The 25,051-nt window shown below is 34.8% G+C and overlaps 1 long non-coding RNA gene and 1 pseudogene across 1 annotated transcript; both read left to right on the forward strand.

Moving 5' to 3' along the window:
• Positions 1 to 19,031: 19,031 nt before the first annotated feature.
• Positions 19,032 to 24,479, forward strand: LOC103097492 (uncharacterized). Its single transcript, XR_469683.3, has 2 exons — positions 19,032 to 19,540; positions 24,078 to 24,479. It is a non-coding gene; the product is annotated as an uncharacterized LOC103097492 (long non-coding RNA).
• LOC130455697 (U2 spliceosomal RNA) lies at positions 23,587 to 23,659 on the forward strand (annotated as a pseudogene).
• Positions 24,480 to 25,051: the final 572 nt, after the last annotated feature.

Below are 25,051 nucleotides of genomic sequence, written 5' to 3' on the forward strand. Positions count from 1 at the left end.
ATTTACCATTTTATATGTGTGGGTATATACATATGTATGTATGTATGTATATATATTATATATGTATATATTATTCCATTTCTTGTCTTTTGTGCTTTGCACAAGGATGAAATTCTCTGCTTTCCTATCTCTGCTTCTTATTATCCTAGTGTCTGTCTGTGGTATAAACAAGAACGGTACAAATAATATGCACTTCAAAAAAAAGAACCCTTAGCTTTCAAAATTCAACTCAAATGTTCAATCCTAGGTGAGTCTTTAAAAATGTTTTTCCTAGTAATTAGTGCTCCTTACCAAGAAATTACATTGCATATGTTTTGTGTATATTTATATCTCTCTCTGCATCTATCTATCTATCTATATACCTATCTATATCTATATATATATAAATAATATGTTCTTCCCTTTTCTACCCCCTCTACCAGTATTTCAGTATTATCACAGAGTGAAGTAGAGGAGAGAAGAGAAGAGAAGAGAAGAGAAGAGAAGAGAAGAGAAGAGAAGAGAAGAGAAGAGAAGAGAAGAGAAGAGAAGAGAAGAGAAGAGAAGAGAAGAGAAGAGAAGAGAAGAGAAGAGAAGAGAAGAGAAGACTCTTCCCATTAGAATCTTAACAAACTATGTATTAGAGGTGGCCATCTGATATCTGGAAAAAGTAAGGACTGCAGTGTTAAATGAATATTCAATATAATTTATTTTTTAAATAATATTTTCTGCCCAAATGAATCATCATTCACATCTCACTTTGGAGACTACTAAAATAGATGACACATAATACCCCTTCCAGCTCTAACTATATAACTCAAAGAATTATTAAATGAATTTCTTTCAAAAGGTATGGCAAAAACCAACTCATTCTATTTTGATTTTTTTGCCATCATCTTCATAACTAACACTGGTACTCCCTTTATGGATATTTTTCTTTTTAAAAAATCATTTCATTATAAATTCACATGGAGGATTTGTGATTTCTTTAGATAATGGAATTTACAATAAGTAATCTTCCTCTGCTAATGCAGATGGAAAATTGAAATCCATCAGGATTTAGAATATATATCACATGAGACACACAGAGGTTAAATGAGATTCACTCATTCAGGTAGGAAGAATGAAAAGTGGAATTTAAATTCATATATTTCAAACTATAAGTGCATCTCTTTATCCACTACACCAATTTACCTTTTAATTATTATACATTTAGCAACCAAGAAATACAAATATTAAATAGAAAAACAATTTCCTAAAAAAATACTATACATGAAATAATAGAACTTTTTTTTTCAAAGCACTTTCACATACCTTAATCTCCCAAATACTTTTCTGAGATGAGAATTCTTTGTTTGCAGGACTTAATCCTTACTGATTGAAGTGGCATTTAAAAGAAAAACATAGGGCATTTATAATAATTAGAGGGAAAAGGGAAGGGATAAAACAAACAGGCAGAATAAGGCCATTACAATACATCCTTTCATTTATCCCTATTTGACCAAACATTTGCATTGTTTAATGTAAGTGGTTTTCATTTAATAATGACATGCTAAGAAATTAAACCCTCTTTCTGTATAATGTTTCATTTTGTCCATTATCTTAAATGATGGTTTCTTGAGAGCTGACAGTTCAGTCAGTTTGATATTCCAGGCTGGGATTTATGGAATAAAAAAATGACTTCTTCTTGATTAGGATTAATTTCTCTGACACAAATAGAACATGCAATATCCATTGCTAATGGTTCCAAAGTCCTTAAAATAATGGCTAGAGCACTGAAAGTAAATAAGGATATGAAAAGAAGAAAGGGCTCGATGTCTTGGATATGATCCAAGAATTTACTTCAAACCCAATTTACTTTGGGTTCAAAAACCCAAACAAACAAACAAATCTGCTGCTCTGAAAGATGATTTTCAAAGATCCTCATCCATTATTGATCCTACCATCACCAGTGCTTTCCATCCATGACAAACAACTTTTCCAACAGTTTCATGTCTGCTACCCACCCAATAGAACAAGGTAAGATTGTTCTTATATCTAACAGGGCAGAACCTATTCAATGTAATTCAATTCAACATTTGTAAGCATCTACTTTTTACAAGTATCCATGCTGTACACTGGGGATATACAGTATGTTTTGTAAAATATGGCAAAGACATTGCTCTCAAGTATTTTATTACTGGGAGTTGGGGAAGTCAGAGAAATTACATGACTACAAACTATGTTAATATAAGGAATACTGAAATAAATGTAAATATGAGTCCAGACAAGAGGAGAGGGAAAAGGAAAACCAGTCTATTAAGTGCTCAGAGAAATGTAAGGAGCAAAAGATTACCTTTTTTGGTGGCAGAAGAAGGTAGGATAGGAAAGTTGAGGAGAAATGTGTCAAGGAACACATAGTTTTATTTTAACAAGCAGATCTGAAAATGTGTTAACTCTTAAAAAGTCTCCAGTAAATTAATGTCATCATGCCTTATAGAATACTCACAACCAAGAATTTTTGTAGCTCTTAATCTGACATCCTCATGTGTACTAGAGAGTTTATTTCCCAGAAATCAACTTATGGCTTGACTCTGAAACTTCCCCACAGTAAATTATTTCTATAGAAAATAATCTTCTAATGATAAAGTCCATGCACGTTTGAGTTCACACCTAAACATCTGTCTCCCCAATTTGGAGATGCTGTTCATTAAAGTAAATTACTAAACTCTAATATTCACCCAAAACCTCATAGTTTCATCACTAAGGAATAGGGGTAGAATTAAAAAAAAAAACTGTAGTTAGTGGAGTTGTGGTATCAGACACCATGTCAAATTCTTATTATGTGTGTGACTTGGGTTAACCACTATTACATCAAATGTAAAATGGCATTACATATGCATGCATGTATATAAATACCTGAGTCACAGATTTGCTGAGAGAAACACATTAGAAATAGATATAAAGCATTTTGAAAACATTTTAGCACTATATATCTCTGAAGGCAATGTGGTGTAGTGGAAAGAATATGGGACTTGAGATCTGTAAATCCATTGGTTAAATCTTGTCTCTGGCAATTATGAGTGTTGTGGTTTGTCAATTCACTTCTCTAAAGTCTCAGTGTTATCATCTGTACAATGGCGATATTTCTAGTTCTTAACTCAAAGAGCTTTTGGAAGGAGCAAATGAAATTATAAATGTAATGCATTCTTCAAACCTTTAAATATTATTTAAATGTCCTTTTTATTAAGACAATATATGTAAAATTGGGTTTCTGATAGATTTAGGAGGTATAATTATACAAAAATTTAGCAGAAAGGAAAAAGTTATTATTGTGGCATTACATTTTTTCTATTAGGGCAGTACTACTGGGTAATTAGTTTCACCTAACTAAGTTAATATGAAAGATATATTAAATAAGTTCTATTCAGAAAAAGATCATAACTAATAGTAATGGATAAAGATTCAGAGAAGATTTTGATTCATTCAAAGGAAAAACTCTCTAAATATGAGTCATCGTAAAGTGAAATGGGAGCTCCTATGAATTATTGAGCTTCTTGCAAGAGATCACTTCAAGCAAGGACTTGATAACTTTATTGGGTATGTCACAGCAATGATTCTAGTTTAGCTCTGAGTTGGACCAGACAACCCATCAGGAAAATAGCAGCTATGTAGTCCAGGGTGACTTCTTGGAATCAGGAAGACTTGAGTTAAAATATTGCTGCAAACACTTAATAACTGTGTGACCTGGGTCAAACTATTTAACCTCTCAGCCTGTGTTTCCTCATCTGCAAATTAGTCATAATAACAAAACCCAATTTACAGGGTCATTGTGAGGATCAAATGAGATGATTTGTGAATTGCTTTACAAACTTAAAGGACTATCTAACTGCTATTATTATTTGTTATTATTATAACCAGATGTCCCTTCCTGATATGAGCATTTTATTCATCAAATTCTGTATCATCTGTATCAAATAAGATGATACATATAAAGTGCTTATCACAGTTCTTATTTCCTTATGTCATTTCTTTTGTTGTTGTTGTTGTTGCTTTCCTCCCTTCTTTGCTTTCTGCTTTTCTGTGATTTTGCAACTTTGATGGAAAAACTAAGTACTTAATTTTCATTAAAATTATTTTTTGAAGACTCATATTGCTGGCAACACACTGTTCCTACTTTTGCAGAAGAACAGTACTACTGTTTGAATGACCAATATTTCAATCTGGAGATAAATAGAGCACTCCATTCCATCTAAGAGTATTTCACTTCAGCCATGTTTTTCCTTTTCCTCTCCTCTTTTTTGACCTTTGAACTCATTGTCAATTCAAATTTTCCTCTCTAGCAGTGTTGAGAAAATCAGAGATTTCATAAGGATCTGAACTGGCCCTCCCAGCATCAAAATAACTTTGTGTAAGTTACGCCTTGGGGCTTTGGGCAGAAAGGTCATGTTGCTACACCAGATGATGCTCTCAGTAGTTATGGAAATGGCTACTCCTAGCTCTGAAATTCAATGATTCAATCCTTCTGAGGTCTCTCAACACTTAGCATTGCTGAAATTTGAAGAACAGCTACCCAAGGTCTTTTTCTCCCCTTGCTCAATGTAATTATACTTACAAATGCCTGCATTCTACACCCAGGAGCTAAAGAAAATCAAGAAGAAAGCCTAAAGGAGATCACCACAACTGTGCCTCTGTTTTCTTTCATATTTCAAAAGATAGCTATAAAGATTTAAGTAGCTGAAGGGGAGGAGGAGAGGGTAGTTGAGCCTTTGCGCATCAATATGAGAACAAGGGAGAATGGATCTGGCTAAATAAGTGGGGAGGAAGGTCCAGTTGTTAAGGTGGTTAGAGATAATGAACTCATGGAGAGCACATTTTGAGAGCCTCACTACAAAGCTCACTTCCAGAGGGCACACAGACATTTGAAGGGAGCATCGCTATCTGTTCAGTTCTTCTCTTCTGAACAATGCTTCCTCGGTCCTCCACTACTGTGGTCAGGATTAGAGAATAGGACCAGAGTATCATATCCTGTGAATCTGAATCAGGCTGAAAATCAGCCTGTGCATTTCCACTAGCCCATGGAACTGGCACACATTTTCTTTGGGGTTTTTTTTTGGGGGGGTTGCTTGGAGCTACTGTTTTCTCTGACTCTGAACTGTGATATTTATTGATGGAGGAGATTCAAGGTATGTAGAAAATAGGACCAATTGAACCGTGCTGTAACATCGACATGTTCACAGTTCTCATCCATTGAAAATTATCTTTCTCTAGCGCATCTGTGTGTCTCAGGAACTGGCCAAACCCCATCGTACAGGTAAAGCAAACTCATTTACAAGCAAGATGTCAAGACTTGAAAAGGAAACTGCCTCCTTCTTATACAAAAGGTTGGATACACACGTGGCCTCCATATTCCTTCACGTTCTGTTGACAATGAAGCTTTTTCTTCCTTTGAAAAGAGAATGTCAGGCACAAGTTAGGAAAATTGCCAGCCCTGCCTTCGTTAACTGGGATGAAATTGATTCCTAATATTTGTTCTCTTATAATTTAATAGCATTCTAACAAAATCCAACTTCCTTTTAGTGTTTTGCATCAAAGTATAATAAAAAGAGATGGTAAAGGGGCTTTTAGCAGGGGATAAAAACTTTATGTGCATAAAGTCTCCAGTTAAATGCTTGTGGATGCTTATTTAGCTGTTTTTCTTCATTAAATATGAATTATAGCTCTTTAAATGCTGATTTGGAAATCAGAAAGGTTTAGTTTTACTCTGGTGCTTTATATCCACAGGCAACATAAATCCATTTAAAAGCTGATTTAAGAATGCAAGTTGGAGAAGCAAATTGCTGGTGATTTGATCCCATGAATTTGTGCTTGCTCTATAATCAGAATCAGGTTGTAGTGAGCAAGAAAAGACTCTATTTGAATGTGCTCAGAAAAGATAATGATCTCTTAAGAGGGACAAAATGGGTAGAGGTGGGTTCAGGGCTTGTGTACCAAGTCACACACATAGAATCAAGTAGTGACCTCTAATGAAAGGGAGACATTCGATATTAATCATCTATATTTCCTGTGAAGGCAGCTTAAAAAATAACCGTAATTTGGCTTCCTGCATGGAAAATATTGATAGCAAACCTAATTGAAGGCACCACTTTCAAAACTAATGCTCATTTGCAGCCTGCCTAATTCTGATTGTAAACCTCTGTGTCTTTCTAATACAATGATGTTTCCTCATTCAACGTAAAGGGCAGAATCTCTTTCTCATTCAGCACATATCAATCGCATCCCTCTGAGGTTATTTCCAGCTTGTCCCAGCTCTCAGGAAAAGCTATTAAATCAAGCTGCTATTGTCCCATTTTTCACAGGTCAAAGGGAAGATGCCTCCTGTGTCAATCACTTCATTTAGAGACGACCAAACAAAAACAGAGCATCCGGGCTGACATCTAGAGTGGATGGAACTGAAAAATATTGTATTGTATTGACAGGACTATTTTAAACATTTCCTCACTCTCAGTAGAATGACATGAACTGATTTACTTTCCATTTGCCTGCAAAAGGAAAATTGACTTCTCAAGTGCAATATACTAACAAGCAATAAGTCTCCCCTGCTACATGTCAAATGTCAGATGGAATTTTGATACTCCACCAAAAAAAAAATAAAGAAGAAAATCAAATCTAGAAATTCTTCATTCATTTATGCAATTTGTTTATTCTGCGATGGCTATAGTTAAAATCACTTGCTTAAGGACTTTATTCTGGTTGAGTTAACAAATACTATCAGCTAGTAGAAGGTTTCATGATCCTGGCATTTCCAATTGTTTGGAATAAGCCTAATATGAAGAACTTGTCTAATAGAAGTTTTAGAGGCTTATTCATAAGAAACCAATGTCATCCCATAAAGACCCACAAAGTCACAGGGCTTTTTTCTTTTTTAAATAGATAGTGAGAGAAGTGGATCATGGAAATAAAATGATTCTAAGTATGGAGACTGTAATAGTCTTGGATGGCACATGATAGCTTCCTTCAAGTATCTGAAGGGCTATGACAGAAAATGAGCTATATTTTTCTGCTTGGTTCTAGAGGGAAGATGTGAAGAATTCAGAATTTAATAGGCAAATTTCACTTTTTTAAAAAGTAAATTTTGACTGTGGCATTTCCCACCATATGCTTTTTGGAACAATTTGTCCCTACTTCATAGTTGTATGACCCTGGATAAGTCACTTAACCCTATTTGCCTAGCCCTGATACTTCTGTTTTAGAGTTGTTACCAGAACAGGAAGTAATAGAATTTTTTTTTAAATGCATCCCTTATAGTAAAGGAGAAATAAAAGAAGGAAAATAGTTCAGCAAAATTGATGAAAATATGAAAGAAGTTTACATTAAGTGCAGTATTCCAGACTACTGGACGCCCATTTCTTTGAAGGAATAAAGGAAAGAGTCTTCCCAAAACTCTTTTTTGAGGCCAAAATAGGTCATAATAATTCTGCAATATTCAATAAGGAAGGGAGTGAGTATAAGCATTTGCTAAGTACCTGATACATGACAGGTACCATGCTAAACACTTTTGTATTCATTAGAATTTTGAACCCTAGTCTTCAGCATTTCCCAGGATTCCTTTCCTCTCTCCACCACATTGGATGGTCATGTTCATATATAGTTTGGTGTCTCCTCCCTCTCTTCTCTTTCTTTCTCACTGCTTGAGTTAGTTACCTCCCTTTTAACTCTAGTTTTTATTTTAATAAATATTATAAATATAATACTTGAGTTATTATATATTAATTTTAATTCTCACACTTTATAGATGTTATCTCATTTGATAACAGGGAGACAGGTGATATAATTATCCCTATTTTATAGCTGAGCCAACTGAGGCCAACAGTTTAAGTCACTTCCACAGGATCACACAGAAAGTAAGCGTAGAAAGCCAGATTTGAATTAAAATCTTCCTGACTCGGCCCAATGTTCTATGGGCAGCGTCACCGGCTGCCTCGATTTAGATTATTTTACTTTTGTTCTTTACACTTTCATTATTATAATTATCCTGTATATAGTTGTTCTGGTTCTGCTTATTTCACTTTATGTTGCATCAGTTCTTATAAGCCTTTTCATATTTCTTATTAATTTCTTATGGAACAATAGTATTCTATAGCACATACTACAATTAGTTTAGCCATTCCCTGATCAGTGGACATGTTTTCTTTCCAGTTCCTTATTGTAACACACACATACATGCAAACGTTGCTATAAATATTTTAGTGTATTTGAAACTTCTATTTTTGTCATTGATCTTCTTGGCTTATGTGTCTTGCAGTGAAATCTCTGAGTCAGAGGAAGGAGATTTCATGATTTTATTTCCATAATTCCAAATTTCACTTGAGAATTGTGCTGTTTTACAGCTCCAATAATAGATAGTAAGTTATCTGCCTTTTCACAATCCCTCTCACACCAACTATCCCCAACAACTATCATGAGCTTTATCAATTTTCTGGGTGCAAACTAAAAACAAGTTTCTTATGATTTGTATTTCTCTGATTATTAGAGATTTGGGGGCCCTTTTTCACATGATCATTAAAATTCTGCAATTATGATTTAACATTGAAATAAAGAAAAAATTCTTAGCAATTAAATCTACATGAAAAGTCGAATGGCTAGTTCCATCAGGTAGTATTTGTCTAGCACTGGAGTTCTTACAAATGAACTTTGTTATGTTTTTTTCTAATTCAGTAAAAAAGTTTTTGATAGTTTGATGGGAATGAATGCCACTACATAAGTAAATTAGTTTGGGTAGAATTGTCAGCTTATCCTACCCATGAGCAGTTAATGTTTTTCCAATTGTTTAGATCTAGTTTTAATTGTTTGGAAAGTGTTTTGTAGTTGAGTTCATATAGTTCCTGTATTTGTCTTGGCAGATAGATTTATGAGTATTTCATAATTGTCTAGGTGATTTTAAATGGAATTTCTCTTTCTAATTCTTGCTTCTGAGATTTGTTGGAAATATATAGAAATGGTGATGACTTATGAAGGTATTAAAATAGGCAATGAGGAGACCAAGCTATCACTCTTTGCGGATGATATGATGGTCTACTTAAGGAATCCCAGAGAATCAACTAAAAAGCCAGTACAAATGATCAACAACTTTAGCAAAATTGCAGGATACAAAATAAACCCACATAAACCATCAGCATTTCTATATATTTCCAACTCATCCCAGCAGCAAGAGTTAGAAACAGAAATTCCCCTTAAAATTACCACAGACAGCATAAAATACTTAGGAATCTATCTACCAAGACAAATGCAGGAACTATATGAACACAACTGCAAAACACTTTCCTCACAATTAAAACTAGATCTAAATAAATGGAAATACACCAACTGCTCATGGGTAGGACGAGCTAATATAATACAAATGACAATCCTATCCAAACTAATTTACTTATTTGGGGCCATACCCATCAAACTACTAAAAAACGTTTTTATAGAATTAGGAAAAAAAATAACAAAATTTATTTGGAAAAACAAAAGATCAAGGATATCAAGGGAAATAATGGGGGGAAAAAAGCAAAGGAAGGAGGCCTAGCAGTACCAGATCTTAAAGTGTATTATAAAACAGTGATCATCAAAACCATATAGTACTGGCTAAGAGACAGAAGGGAGGATCAGTGGAATAGTCTTGGGGTAAGTGACCTCAGTAATACAGTCTATAAATATCCCCAAAAGATAAACCCAAAGATGCCAGATTTTGCAACAAAAGTCCACTATGTGACAAAAACTGCTGGGAAATTTGGAAAACAGTATGGGAGAGATTAGGTTTAGATCAACATCTCACACCTTATACCAAGATAAACTCAGAATGAGTGAATGACTTGAACATAAAGAAGGAAACAATAAGCAAATTAGGAGAACACAGAATACTATACTTGTCAGATCTTTGGGAAAGGGTTTAAGACCAAGCAAGAGTTTGAAAAAATTATAAAATAATTAATAGATAATTTTGATTATATTCAATTAATTAAATTAAATTAAATAAATTAAAAAGGGTTTGTACAAACAAATCCAATATAGTCAAAATTAGAAGGGAAGCAACAAATTTGGAAAAAAAATAACAAAAACCTCAGACAAAGGTCTAATCACTCAAATTTATAAGGAACTAAATCAGTTGTACAAAAAATCAAGCCATTCCTGAGTTGGTAAATGGGCAAGTGACATAAATTGACAATTTTCAGATAAAGAAATCAAAACTATTAATAAGCATATAAAAATGTTCTAAATTTCTAATAATATGAATCAAAACAACTCTGAGGTATCACCTCACACCTAGCAGATTTGCCAATATGACAGCAAAGGAAAGTAATGAATGTTGGAGGGGATGTGGCAAAATTGGGATATTAATGCATTGATGGTGGAGCTATGAACTGATCCCACCATTCTGGAAGGCAATTTGGAACTATGCCCAAAGGGCACTAAAAGACTTTCTGCCCTTTGACATGGCACTGTTGGATCTGTACCCCAAAATTTCTCCTTATTAAAGGAGAAATATTTGTACAAGAATATTCATAGCCTCACAGTTTGTGGTGGCAAAAAAATGGAAAATAAGGGGATTCCCTCCAATTGGGAAATGCTGAACAAATTGTGGTATCTGTTAGTAATGTAATACTGTTCTGCTCTGTAAATCTTGAAATCTCTCAGACTTGTGAATGTTAAAAATTTCCCCATCAGGGAAATTCTTAATTGGAACAAGTTCCCTACTGAGAAACATTCCCCATTTTGATGTGAGAACTCGCTAGGATCAGAAATGGGAGGACCTCTACTCCAACCGTACTTAAGACTGCTTTAGGGGAAAAAAAAAACTCCTTGCTAAACAAAGAAAGTACTTAGATCCATGCTTATGGTGGGGCAAGGAGTTCTTTGAGCCAGGCCTGTTTTTAGAATTGATACAATGAGATGCTAGGTAGCTAAAAGGGTCGGGCAAGTTTTGTCTTAATGAGATTAGTTGACTCAGCTGTGTTTTCACTGGTTCAGATTTACTGAGGAGATTAGTCGACTTAGCAGGAATTCAGATGGGCAGTCCTTTGGAAAGCGTCTACAGTGATTGGTAGATGTAGGGACTTAGGGGAGGTGACATGGGAGAAAAATCCCTATATAAGAAAAAGCAGAATCTCTTGAGGAGATGGATATCCTTTTGGAGAAATCCTTTTGGAGGATCTCTGATGAGGATTGCTTGGGAGCTCTCTCTGGTGAAGTCAGCTGAGATGGAGCTGGCCCGGTGTCACTAAAATCCTTGTTTAGTCAGATCTTGTGGTGAGTGTTAAAAAACTGACTGATTTCTCTCTTAAGGCTCAGGTCTAGACCATATTGGCTTGAGGCCCTTCATACTTATTCCTTTCTTACTCTCTCTCTCTTTCTTTGATTACTCATTGTATTGTTAATTAAAATCTCTATAAAACCCAATTGACTTGGGTACTTGAATAATTGGGAATATTTCCCTGGTGACCACCTTATATTTGATTTAAAACCCAAGACCCTGTAGTGAAACATATTTCTGCGGTCAAATTTACTCACCCTCTCTTATATCTATCACAATTTATATCTTCCACCATTTTAACTCACTACAGTTTAAGACCTCAACCATTTTTAAATCTCACAGCTCAAAGGAATAATAAACTGCAAGAATTCCATGTGAACTGGAATGACCTCCAGGAATTGATACAGAGTGAGAAGATCAGAACCTGAGAACATTGTACACAGAGATGGATACACTGTGGTACAATCAAATGTAATGGAGTTCTCTACTAATGGCAATACAATGATCCAGACCTATTTGGAGGGACATATGAGAAAGAGCATTATCTACATCCAGAGGAAGAACTGTGGGAAAAGAAACAACCACTTGATCACATGGGTCGGTGGGGCTATGACTGGGAAAGTGGACTCTGAAAGATCACCCCAGTGCAAATACTAATAATAAGGAAATGGGTCTTGATCAATGGCACATGTTAAGCCCAGTAGAGTTGTGTATCATATATGGGATGGGGCCATAGGGAGGGGAGGTAAGGAGCATGAGTCTTGTAACTTTGGAAAATTATTCTAAATCATCTAGTTAAATAAAATTTAAAAAATTTTTAAAAATAAAAAGAATGAGAGAGAGAGAGAGAGAGAGAGAGAGAGAGAGAGAGAGAGAGAGAGAGAGAGAGAGAGAGAGAGAGAGAGAGAGAGGAAAAATGGTAGGGATCCCTGCCCCAGCCTGATCTGAACCAGGCAGGTGTTCTAAGGTCACAGCAAAGGGATGGGCATGTCCAGAGACTGGTGCCTCCAGAAAAGCCAAGGAAAGTGGAATCAGCCTTCTCACTCATCACGTGATCTTTAAGGGAAGCAGTCTCAGGTCTCCATTAGAACCATTCTATGGTCGAGTTCCACGGCCAAGTCCTCTCATAGAAAGTAATGCGATATATAAAGGTAGATGTTCATGTCACTTCCTGTGTCTTACATGTACCAATGGTGGCTTAAACTTGGCTTTGGAAGGCCCAGGGGGTCAGTCAGTTGTTTCTAATTTATCACTTGCTAGCACACGTGGATCATAGACCTTCCTCCTCCACACTTAATCCTTAAGTGGGGGGTGTATACATTCACGTTTGCTAGAATTCTAAAGGCTAAGCAGGGTGGAGTAAATCTAAAATTCACATTATTTCTTTCATTAACTCTTCTAATTACTCCTTTAGAAATTTGGATGCTATACCATTTGGTCCATACATGTTGTGTACTTATATTTCCTCATTCTCTATACTGCCTTTCATAAGGATTTAATTACCTTCCCTATCTCTTTTAATCATATCTATTTTTATTTGGCTTTGTCAGATATCATGATTGCAACTCCTGCCTTATTTTTCTCATTTGAAGCCAAATAGATTTTGTTCCATCCTTTGACTTACCCTGTGTGTGTCTACTTGTCTCATGTGTGTTTCTTGTAGACAACATATTGTAGGCTTTTTGTTTCTATTAAACTTTGCTATTTGCTTTTGTTTTATGGGTGTGTTCATCCCATTCATATTCGGAGTTATGACTGCCATCTTTGTATTCCCTAACATTTTGATATCCTTTCCTAGTTCTGCCCTTTTTTCTTTCACTATATCCTTTTAAACCAGTAGTTTGCTCTTAGTCAATTCCACTAATCCCCACCCTTTTTATACTTTCCTTTCTGCTCCTTTCCTTTTAGTTCCCTTCTTATTAATTTTTAGCGTCTATTAAGTTCCCTCTCCCCTCTCTTTCCCTCCCTTTTTGTACTCCCTGCCCCACTCCCCACCTTAGATTTCACTTTCACTTTCCCTGTAGTGTAAGAAAGATTTCAATATCCTAATGAGTCTAGACGCTCTTCCCTCTCAGAATTGATTCCACTGAGAGTAAGCTTTAAGTATTACTTATTAGCACTCTCTTCCTCTCCTTCTTATAATAGTATTCTTTCCCTCCCCTTCTCATGAGCCTTTTCATATGATATAGATTATCCTATTTATATTATTCCTTCAAGTTTCTCTTGTTGCTATACTCTATTCCCCTCCCCTCTTTTTTCTTTTTTTTTGCATATCATCTTAGACCATTTATTACCCCAATCTTTACCTATGATTGATTCATCTAATTACTCTAATAGTGGATATTATTTTGAGTTACAAATAATATTTTCCTATTTCCATAAACAACTTTATCTTATTGATGCCCTTAATTAAGAAAATTTAAATAAAAACATTTTTTCTTTCCCTTCTCTTTGTTGTTTCCTTTTCATGTTTCTCTTGATTTTTGTGTTTGGATATCAAACTTTCCACTTAGTTCTGGTCTTTACAAATACTTGGAAATCCTCTATTTTGTTGAATGCCCATACTTTCCCCTGCAAGTATATAGTCAGTTTTGTTGGGTAGGTGATCCTTGGTTGAAGACCAATTCCCTTTCCTTTCTGAATATTATATTCCAAGCTTTTTGGTCCTTTAGTGCGGAAGCTGCCAGATCTTTTGTAATCCTGATTGGTCCTCCTTGATATCTGAATTGTCTCTTTTTGGCTTCTTGTAAAAGTTTCTCCTTATCTTGGAAGCTCTTGAATTTGGCAATCACATTCCTGTCAGTTACTTTTAAGGATTTAGTGTAGAGGGTATTCTATTAACTCTTTCAATGTCTATTTTTCCCTCTTGTTCAAGAATATCAGGGCAGTTTTCTTGGACAATTTCTTGTAGTATGATGTCAAGATTTCTGTTTTTTTTATGGGTTTTCAGGTAGACCAATGATTGTCAAGTTGTCTCTTCTCAATCTGTTTTCTAAATCTTTCTTTTTCTGAATTAGATATTTCATGTTTCCTTCTATTTTGTCAATCTTTTGACTTTGCTTTATTAATTTTGCTGTGTTGCAAGATCATTGGCTTCCAATTGCCCAATTCTGGTCTTTAAAGACTGATTTTCTGCTAAAATCTTTTGATTTTCCACTATAATATTTTGATTTTCCTTTTCAGTTTGGTCTTCCCTACTTTTCATGTCTTCTAGCTCTTTAATTTTGGTCTCCAATTGGGAGCTCCTGTCTTTTAAACTTTTATTTCCTTTTTGAACTATTTCCCATTTTTCTTGCCAAAACTATTCCATTTTTCTCATGAGCTCCAATTTAAATTCTTCAAAAGCTTGTGGCCAATTTCCATTTTGATTTGGATGCATTTACTTCTTTGTCATATTTTGCTATTTCCTCTGTAGTTTGGATTTTTTCTCCATAAAAATTATCCAGAGTGAATGCCATCTTCTTGTTATTTTTGGTGTTTGGAAGTTGTTTTTCCTGGGGATTTTTTGCCATCGCTATGCTGTTTTTTTCTTCCATTTCCAGTCAGAAATCTGAGTGAGAAGATCAGGCTCCCTGTGTATGGAGTTAAGGAGCATGCATTTTTGCCTGAGGCCACCTCTCAATTGTCCCCAGTTTCTACTGTGTGCCTGCCCTTCTCTGAGCTATCTCTGAGCCCAAGGCCTGTGCTCTTCAGAGGTAGATTCTTGCTAGTCTTAGTCAGCTGCCCACCCCACTTGCTTGCTGATTCTAGTGTGCTACCTCTGCCTCTGGCTCTGCAGGTGGTATAGGGAGGGTTGATAAGCTCACATTTTGGTGGAAGGTATTTCACCCTCTTATGATGTGCAAATGCCCAAGTCCCATATACATTCAGTGCTGCACCCTTCTGTGGAGTTCCTTCATTCATACGAATTTGTGTTGGGTTTTTTGGCCTTTCGAAGTAGTCTATATTGATAAGTGAAGAGGAGAGGAAGAGTCCTATGTCTAGACTACAGCCATGTTAACCCAGAAGTCTATTGATATATTTTTGATATTAGAAAATAATAGGCTATTTTAAATAGTGAATTTGGAAACAGAGAATATGGATTAGAACTCTGACTCTCTAATTTATCTGTGTCACCTAAGCAAGTAACAGCTGCTTTGAAAGTAACTCAGTTTCTTGCTCTACAAAGTGAGAGGATTATAGTGGATGACTCCTCACTTCTCTTATAATTCTAAAATTATAATCCTACAAAATCAGAATATTTTTGACATCAGATAGTTAATTTAGTAATTGGTTAACAGCTCATACTTAAAATTGTTTTTTTACTAAGTAAGCAAATACCTGAATCGATTAAATTTTATTAGACAATGTTAATGGGATGATACAAGAAAGATTATTGAAAGACTGAGTGAGGTTATTTATTGACTTTCTCCATGACCTGGAGAAAGTTCTGATTTGAATAATTAGAGGTCATTTTTTAAATTATATACCCATAAGTGAAAGCCATTCAGTCTATATCAAAAGTAGAATGAATTGTCTCAGGGGGAAGCTTTTGCCTAGCACTCAATATCTTTGTGTGAATGCTAGATAACCAGTTCAGGATTCTTGTTCATGTACTGATCTAGATAAAGTTCTTCTAACTCAGAGATTGCCTAGAAAAAAAATTGACAAAGGATAATGTGGTGAAGGGACCATTTTGAAAATTTACGTTAATTTGGAATGTAGAATTATATCTCTTTTTGATAAAAGTTGGTTTTCCCTTTTCCAGGGAAATAGGAATTTTATTTCCTTAAAAGGCAACAAAGTTGTCTCTGGGTCTTAGCTTGTCCCTGTCTCCCTTGGTAGTCTATGACTGAAATGATATTTGAATACCATAGCAGTCATATTTGAGTGAATGAGTTCTTTAGATCATAGGAATTAATCTCATTAGGTATATTAAATTTAATTTTCTGTTGTCCATCTACATCCAGCAACTGAATGATAACATTGAAGATGTTGAAAAATGTATTTGATTTTGAAACCTGTTTTCCTTATATTAAGGAGATACTACTTCATGGAACAATCTAATAAATTTTTGTACAACTCTAATAAAAAGGAATTTTTCCTTTACAAAGTGCTGAAATTTTACTTTCTCAAACCCTAACCCTAACCCTCCCTACAATGCTCTTAGCTCTTGCCAAAGAGAGAAAGTTTAATTTCTTTTCCATATGGCCCTTAAAATATTCAATATGTAGTCTGTCTGTCATCCTCATCACCACCAACCCTCTTCTCTAACCCCAGTATGAATATCTCTTTCTCTTAATATGACTTAAATATGTCATAATAAATCTAGGTTGCTAGAAGAACAAAAGTCTGGACTTGGAATCAAATATTTTTGCTTCAATATTTCCTCAAACACTTACTAGATGAGAAACCCCAGGAAAGTATCTTGACCTCTTTTGGCCTCAATTTTTTCATCTATAAAATGGAGATAAAAATAGCTAGTGAAAGAAGTGAAGGACAATGCAAAAGTTTTTTTTTAACTGTATTAAGAGAAAAAGATTACAGAAAGGGAAGAAAAAATTTTGAGGTTCATGGAATTAGAAAATTAGCTAATAATAAGTGGTACTTATATTATGCTTTAAAGTTCATGAAGCACTTTACTTCTTTCATTTGACCATCACAGCAATATGAAGTTGGGTTAACAAGGTAAGTATAAAATCTCTGCATACTCTACTCACTAGAGAATCTTACCTTCATTTAGAATTAGTAAAGAATTCTAATGGAAACATTCCATTATGAAGATAGAGATAGATTTAATAAGTAGGAATTTAGGTCTCTCTTAAAAAGACTGATTCTTTTCACTAATATCATAGGACGGAAAATATGCCATTAATTGGACTTAATTTACAATCATAGGAGCATTGAAGTTTCTAGCTTCTTCTCTTCCAGGAAAGTGCAAAAGTGGTGGGGTGGGAGTCAGGAGGTTAAACAGAACAAAATGTTTCATGCCTAAAATAGTGGCAACCTGGTATAAAGGAGGCTAACTAACACTCCAAAACAGAGAGGTGTTCGGGACTATCAAAGGTGTTATTTATTTTTTAATCTTCATATACATAGACAGACTTCCTAACAAAGATACCATGGCTTAAAATATTTTGGTATGTATGAATAAGTATTATGGAAAAGACAGCTGTTCACCCCTGGAGTATTTTTTTCTTTATTCTCCTTTTTAAATCTTTAGCTACTTCTCTCTCTCTCTCCAGTCTCTTCTCCCCTAAAAAAAGAATAAAGAAAAGCAAAAGCTTTCCAACAATACACACACATACACAAATATAAAACAAATATTTAATTGTCCTCTGTCAGGAGGTAGGTAAAATTCTTCATCATGGACCCTCTGCAATGATAGTTGGTTATTTGATTGATTCTTATGTTGTTCAAAGTTGTTCATTTCATTCTGTATCAGTTCATAAAAGCCCTTCCAGGGGTCTCTGAAAGAAACCCCCTCATGCAATATTATTCCATTATATTGATCGTTTATCATTTGTTCAGCCATTCTTCAATAAATATGCGCACCTCTAGTTTTAATCCATTCCTATCACCCATACTCACATACATACACACAAAAACCTACGATAAACATTTACCTCAAAAGGTACAAATAATTTGGCTACTTTTTTATTTTTTTCCAAATTGTTTGCAGAACACTTTGACCATATTTGACCAATTTATGGCTCAAGTAACAGTACATCTATGTGTCTTTACCCACAATCCTTCAAACAACTTGTCAGTTTGTTTTTTGTCAACTTTGCCAATCTGAAACTTCAGAGATGCTTTAATTATCTGTTTTCCTTACATGCTTTGACTACTCTGTGACTAATAGCTATAGCTGCTGTTTGCATGCACTATAAATGGCTATTACTTTGCTGTTTTTGCTCAGAAAGCAAAAATCTGATTATTACAAGTTGGGCTGTAGGCTGCTGCTATTCTCCAGAAATGAATGATTGTTGCTTAGTGCCTGGAATTTTCCATGAGTGTGTCCTTTATGTTTTTCCTACCACTCTGCTTGCTTAATACCATCCAATTTTAATTTTTGCTATAGCTATTCAGGTCTGCTGCTTTCCTCATTTTCAAGTCTGGATGACCCAGTTGAGATGAAGCGCAGGGCCCTTGCCTTTTGGAGAGGGTACATTTCAGGATGTTATCGGCAGTAATCTAATTTTGACAGCAAGTATGGCTCATCAGGTCTTAGAGAGTAACAAGGAAGAAAGCATTCAGGGGTCATAGGAGAAATCATATGCACTTGTTTATAGGACCAAAATCACATTAGAATAGATATGAAGGGCAGCCCTGAAGGATAAAGGGAATTACAAAGTATGAAGTCTAAAGGGAACATGCAGAAGGAATAGAAATAATACACCCAAGATTTTATTGTTATTCCTGGAAAAGGGAGTATAATTACAAAATAATTATTATATAAATGATACTTATTAAGTATTTTTAAAATTCCAGTTAAAAGCTATGCCATCTTTGTAGTTGCCTTGTTGAATTCTTTTTCAGCATAGCTGGGTCTAAGTTTGTGTAACCTTTTCTGCCTGAATCTACATCTCTCAGAATCATGGAGAAATGGAGAGTTGGAAGGAAGCTCACTAGCCTACTAGTCTAAAACATAACATCAAAGGAAAATCTAATATAATATATTCAAAGAGTGATCAACTATCCTCTTATGATAGATCCCCAAGGAGGGGGAACCCACCTCCTTAGAGGTAGACCATTCCATTTTGGAACAACTTCCATTAAGCTTTTCCTAACCTCAAGCTTAAATCTGAATTTTTTCAAATTAGATTGATTGTTAGACTGAAGTCTAACAAAATGAGTCTAGACACAATTTCACATGACAGTCCTTAAAAGAGTTGAAGACAGGTATCATATTCTTCTGTAGTGAGGAAATTGGGGTATTGATTAAGATACTGATTAAAATAAGATGTTTGATAAAGAGATCTCTGAGGGTACAAGCAAGGTAGAGAGCAGTGTGTTTGGAGACCAGAATTTGGAAGGAAGAACACAGGAACAGATTCTGGTCAGTTGGTGAGGTCCTCTCGCTGGGACACTCACTCACTGGGCTTCAGTGGGTAAGTTTGCTTTCTCTGGCTGCTGTAGGAGACAGACATCTGTGACTTTACTCTTGGCTGGTGTGAGGGAAGAGAGACTTCTGAATGCCATCTGAAGAGGGTTTCCATTTTCCTGATGGAGAGAAGCTGGTAGATCTGCAGTGTTGGAGAAGGAGAAAGATGGAAGCTATGTGTCTGGTCTCTGGGCAATATCAAGGTGACTGGATTGTCAGTTAGCAACTGCCATCTTGGCTGACTGAATTTATATATGCTTGGAGATGCTCTTTATGAAATTAAGTTAATCAAATAAGGACTTAGGCAGATTTATAGTCAGATAGCATTTTGGGTTTTTTGTTTTGTTTTTGTTTTTTAGTAAAAGCTAGGCAGTTTTAGTGTAGCCAGAAGAAATGGAGGCTGTGTCATGAGACAGTCATAGAAATAGGTTGGAAAGTTAATTCCTTGTTGGTTTAAGCCGTATCTTGTTATTAATCCATATTATCATAAATAAATAGCATATATATATATATATATATATATATATATACATATATATATATATATATATATATTCTTAGAGACAATGTTGTCTCTAAGAACCTTCTATGTTGAGCTAAGGAAGGGAAGCCATCCCTGGCTTTCCTTCAGAGTAGAGTTAAAAGATATTTTGTAAACACCAAACGAAGTATCTTATTACATCCTCCTCCCAACTCCAATTTATCAAAATTATTAACTTCATTCCCAAGTCTTGTTTTCTCTAATTTATACATGTTCATGTCAATTAGGCCTTTCACTATGTGATTCCAGATCATTCCAGATGTCCTTCTAGATCATCAAGATCTTTCTTAAACCATGACTTCCAGAAAATATGGGTGCTAATACCACCAACCTTCCAAGGTTGCTCTGTGGAACAAATGAGATAACATATACAAGTTATTTTTCAAACCTTACAGGATTATGTAAATGTTAGCTATTCAAAATTTCACCTAAACAGAATAACCTAGATATGGCCTGATAAGGTCAAAATACAAGAAGACAATTATTTCTTTTTACTGTAAGCTTTGCATTTCAATGCATACAAATATTGCAGTAGTTGCTTGCCTCACACTGTTGACTTATAAAGTTGAGTAATTGTTCAAGTTCAAGACTTTCCATTTTTCTCTAATGAATTTCATCTTGTATTTAGCTCATTGCCTTACTATGACAAGTTCCTTTTGCTCCTATTTCTAGCATCCAATGAGCTAGTTACTTCTCACACCTTTGTGTCATCTGAAAATTGGATGAGTCACTAACAATTCTTCTATCCAAATTATTGATAAAAATGTTAACTAGTCCTGGGTCAAGCAGTCATTGTTGAAATACTCTATTGGAAACCTCCCACTTTAACACTGAACTATTGGCAATTACCCTTTGAGTTTGGATATCTAATCAGTTTTAAATCCCATTTGAATATGTTAATATCAAATTCATATCTCTCTTTTACCTCAAGCACACTATGAGATGTTTTATCAAAAAACTTTGTTAAACATCAGCAACCTGTCCAAAATATTTTTAAAAAGAGATTAATCTGGAGTAGCTTGTTCTTGATAAAGTAACGATGGCTTTAGTAATCATTATTTTCCTTTCTAAATATTCATCATCTCTTTAATAATCCTTTTTTAAAAATTCCATTGAATTAAGGTCAAGCTCATGTTTTTCAGAACATATATTCATATACATAGTATATATAATGTCTATACATATATATGTATGTATATTTTTTATTTAAAAATCAGGGAAATTTTTTATTTTCTCCAGCTCCATAGTAATTTTTTGATTTTATGTATCTTTCAATATAATTGACATTGGCTCAGTATTTACATGTGCCAAGGTTTTTTTTTTTTTTCAGTATTTGAAGTTGAATTAATTCATCATGGCCAGCTAACTTGAATTCATCAAGAGTAGCTCAGTTCTCTCTTACCTTTTTCCTACTTATTTTAGATATAAAATCCCTGTTCTTTATTTTTGTTTAATCATTTGCAATATAATTATCACTCTCCTTGGAAGAGAGGAAAAAAAAGAAAAGTAAGGATTATACACAACTGCCTTCTTTCTGTTGTCAGTTATCATTCCATCAATCTCAAAAAAGTTTTTTCCCTTGCTGTGATCTTTTTTCTCCTAATACAATTTTTAAAACTTTTGTGTTGTCCTTTACTTCTTTCACCAGCATCAAATTATTCCAAACGTTATCATTCCTGACACTATTTTTATAGCACTTTACCACACTCACATTCATTATCTGTTACATGACCTTGCTTTTTCCTCTGTACATTTCTTTTTTCCTATTCCAACCGCCTTATTTGTATTTTTGTTACTATTTATTTTTAACATATAACATAATATGTAACATAATGACAATATACTTGTGATTTGTTACAAATATATAATAAATTATAATAAATATGCTTATGTAAGAGAAACAAATCCTCACATTAGTAATGTTCAAAAATTTGTTTCATTCTTTTTCCCTCTTCCCTCCACCCATCACTCCAAAATGATATTGATTATTCATATGCTATCAAATAACAGATAACATTTCTCTATTTGTCATGTTATGAAATAAAAGATATTACACTAGAGGAAATTCATGGAGGAAAAGAATAAAGAATGTTACGTATCAATCTGATTCAAACCATATTTCTTCTATGATATAGATATCATTTTTCATCATGAGCTTGTTGGAGTTTTCCCAAATCATTCCTTTGTTGATAAAAGCAAGTCATTGAGTTGATCATTATACATTATTGTTATTACTATCTGTAAAGGTCTCTTGGTTCTGCTAACTTCACTTTGCATCAGTTTACATAACTTTCTCAAGATATTTTTGTGATTATCTAGTTTGTCTCTCCATATGGCACAATAGGATTCCATTACAATCATATACCATAATTTTTTTCAGACATTTCTCTTTGAAAATTTATGTTGGTGAGCCTTTGATTCTGTAATACCACTAATGGGTCTATATCCCAAAGAGATTATAACAAAGAGGAAATGACTTTTACAAAAATATTTACAGCAGTTCTTTCTTTGGTGGCCAAGGATTAGAAATTGAGAGGATGTCCATCATTTGGGGAATGATTGAAAAAATTGTGTTACATATTGGTGATGAAATACTCTGGTGCTATAATGATAAGCAAGATGATTTCAGAAAAAACTGGACATATATGCACGAACTGAAGCAGATCAAAATAAGCAGAACAAGGAGAACATTGTACAAAATAAAAGCAATATTGTACAATAATCAATTGTGAAAACTTGGCTATTCTAAACAATGCAATGATCTGGGACAATCTTGAAAGACTTATGATGGATGGGGAATTCTATCTACCAGCAGAGAAAGAATTGCTAATCAGATTGCAGGCATACTATCTTTCACATTAGGGTATTTATGATTTTATTTGTGGGGAATTGGTTTTGTGTAAGTGTACTCTTACAACAATAACCAATATTAAAGTGTTTTTGTATGATAATAAACATTTAATTTAATTGAAAAAAAATCAAAGTTGGGCCCCAAGGGCCAGATGGAGTAACAACTAAATTTTATCAAATATTCAAAGAATAGTTAGCTCCAATACAACATAAATTATTTAGGAAAATAGGGGAAGAAAGAATTCTTCCAATTTCCCTTTATGACACAAATATGGTATTGATACCTAAACCATAAAGAGCTAAAACAGAGAAAGAAAGCTATAGAAAAATCTCCCTAATAAGTATTTATGCAAAAATTTTGATAAAATCAATAGAAAACAAATGATTATATCAATAGATGCAGAAAAAGTTTTTGATAAAACATAATTCCTATTTCTTATAAAAACATTAAAGAACATTGGAATAAAAGGAGCTTTCCTTATCCCAATAAATGACATGTCTGAAAACATCAGTAAGCATTAGCTACAATGAGGATGAATGAGAATTATTTCCAGTAATACTAGGACCAAAACAAGGGTGCCTATTGTCATCATTACTATTTAATATTATAATTGAAATGCTAGCTATAATAACAAGAGATAAAAAAGAAATTAAAGGAATGTGAATAGACAATGAGGAAATAAAACTATCACCCTTACAGATAACATGATAGTACACATAAAGAACTCCAAAGCATCAACCAAAAAACTACAATAGGACACATTTTAAAATTTAGTACATCAGCATTTCTATTTATCACCAAAAAAAGTTCAATGGCCAGAGATTTAAAAGGTAATTCGATTTAAAATAACTTTAAAGATTCCTTCTCTGCCTTTTGGCTAAGATCAAGTGTAGTATAAAATAACATTAGACTTAGCGCCTTTCACCCACTCCACTCCCATGCTCTTCCTCTACCCCACTCTGCCCTATTTCCCCTGGCCCTCACCCCACGTTCATTGGAGAGATGAAAGTCCTGGACTCATGTGCCCCTGTGTGGAACTCCCTCCACTGAAAATATGAAGAGGCCTTTCTAGTCATGCCAAGAGAATCCAGACCTTGCCTAGGACTCTGTGGTAGGCACCACATGGGCTTGGTTCCTTCCAGCTGCCAAGGACAAACATTCTGGTGCATTTCCCAAAAGGCTATTAGAACCAACTTGAAGCTGCATTTTCCCAGATATCTAGGGACTTGACCTCACCCCTTGTCTTTGTCCATGGCCTCTGTTGGTGGTCCATGGAGTGCAGGAGCAGTTTCATTCTGGTCCGTGCCAGCCCTTCTGCTGGGGATTGACTGAATTTTCTTGCCTTTAGACTCAGCCCTTCACCAAGACAGGAGTATGGCAGACCCAGAGAGGATGACTCCTGGCTTCTGAGCAGCCAGATCCCAGGCCTTGGTGACCTTCAAGAATAGACTTCACCCAGGAGGAGTTGGGGTAGCTGGACCCTTTTCAGAGGAACTTCTACATGAATGTGATGTTGGAGAACTATAGGAACTTTGTCTTCCTGGGGCTTCCTATAGCCAAACCTGATGTGATAAAGAGGAAAAGAACCTTGGATGCCAGAAGAATTCCTAAATACAATTTGTCCAGGGCTTCTAGTTCCTAGAGAAAATTTTATCTCCTGTTTTCAGCAAGGGGAAGAACCATGGCTGCTGGAGTAAAAAGGCCCAAGGAGCTCTTATCCTGAGGCCAAGACTGATTTTGAAGTGAAAAATTGTCTACAAAGCTGAGTCTTTTTGTGTAAGGATAAATAGATGAGGGTCCCTGTGACTTCATTTTCAGAGAAATCTGTGACTCTAATATCAAGGTAAATAAAAAACCAAAGAGTGATTGTGAATTTGATGAAATCGCAAGGAAACTCAATCAGTATTCAGTCCTACATCAGTATATGAAATTGACCTTAGGAAATGACTATTGTCAGGATAGTGAATGTAGGAAATGTTTTCTTAAAGAAGTAGGACTTGTTGAATTGCCTGAGAAAACTCCTGAAATGCCAAAGTATCAAAGTAACCTAGAGGGAATGGGTTTCGCCTGGAGTTTAGACCTCCTTAGACATCCAAAATGCAAAAATTTAGAAATGGTTTCTGAGTGATAAAGTTAGGAAACCTTCCAGTCAGAACTGGTCCACATCAAAAAATCCACACTGGAGAGCAGCCTTTTCAATGTACACTGTGGAAAGGCTTTCACACAGAGCTCTAATTTTGCTGTACATTAGAGAAACCACATAGAGAAAAACCTTATGAATGTAAACAATGAGGCAAGGCTTTTACAGTGAGGGTCCATCTT

Source organism: Monodelphis domestica, chromosome 7 (assembly GCF_027887165.1).
Source record: "Monodelphis domestica isolate mMonDom1 chromosome 7, mMonDom1.pri, whole genome shotgun sequence".
NCBI lineage: Eukaryota > Metazoa > Chordata > Mammalia > Didelphimorphia > Didelphidae > Monodelphis > Monodelphis domestica.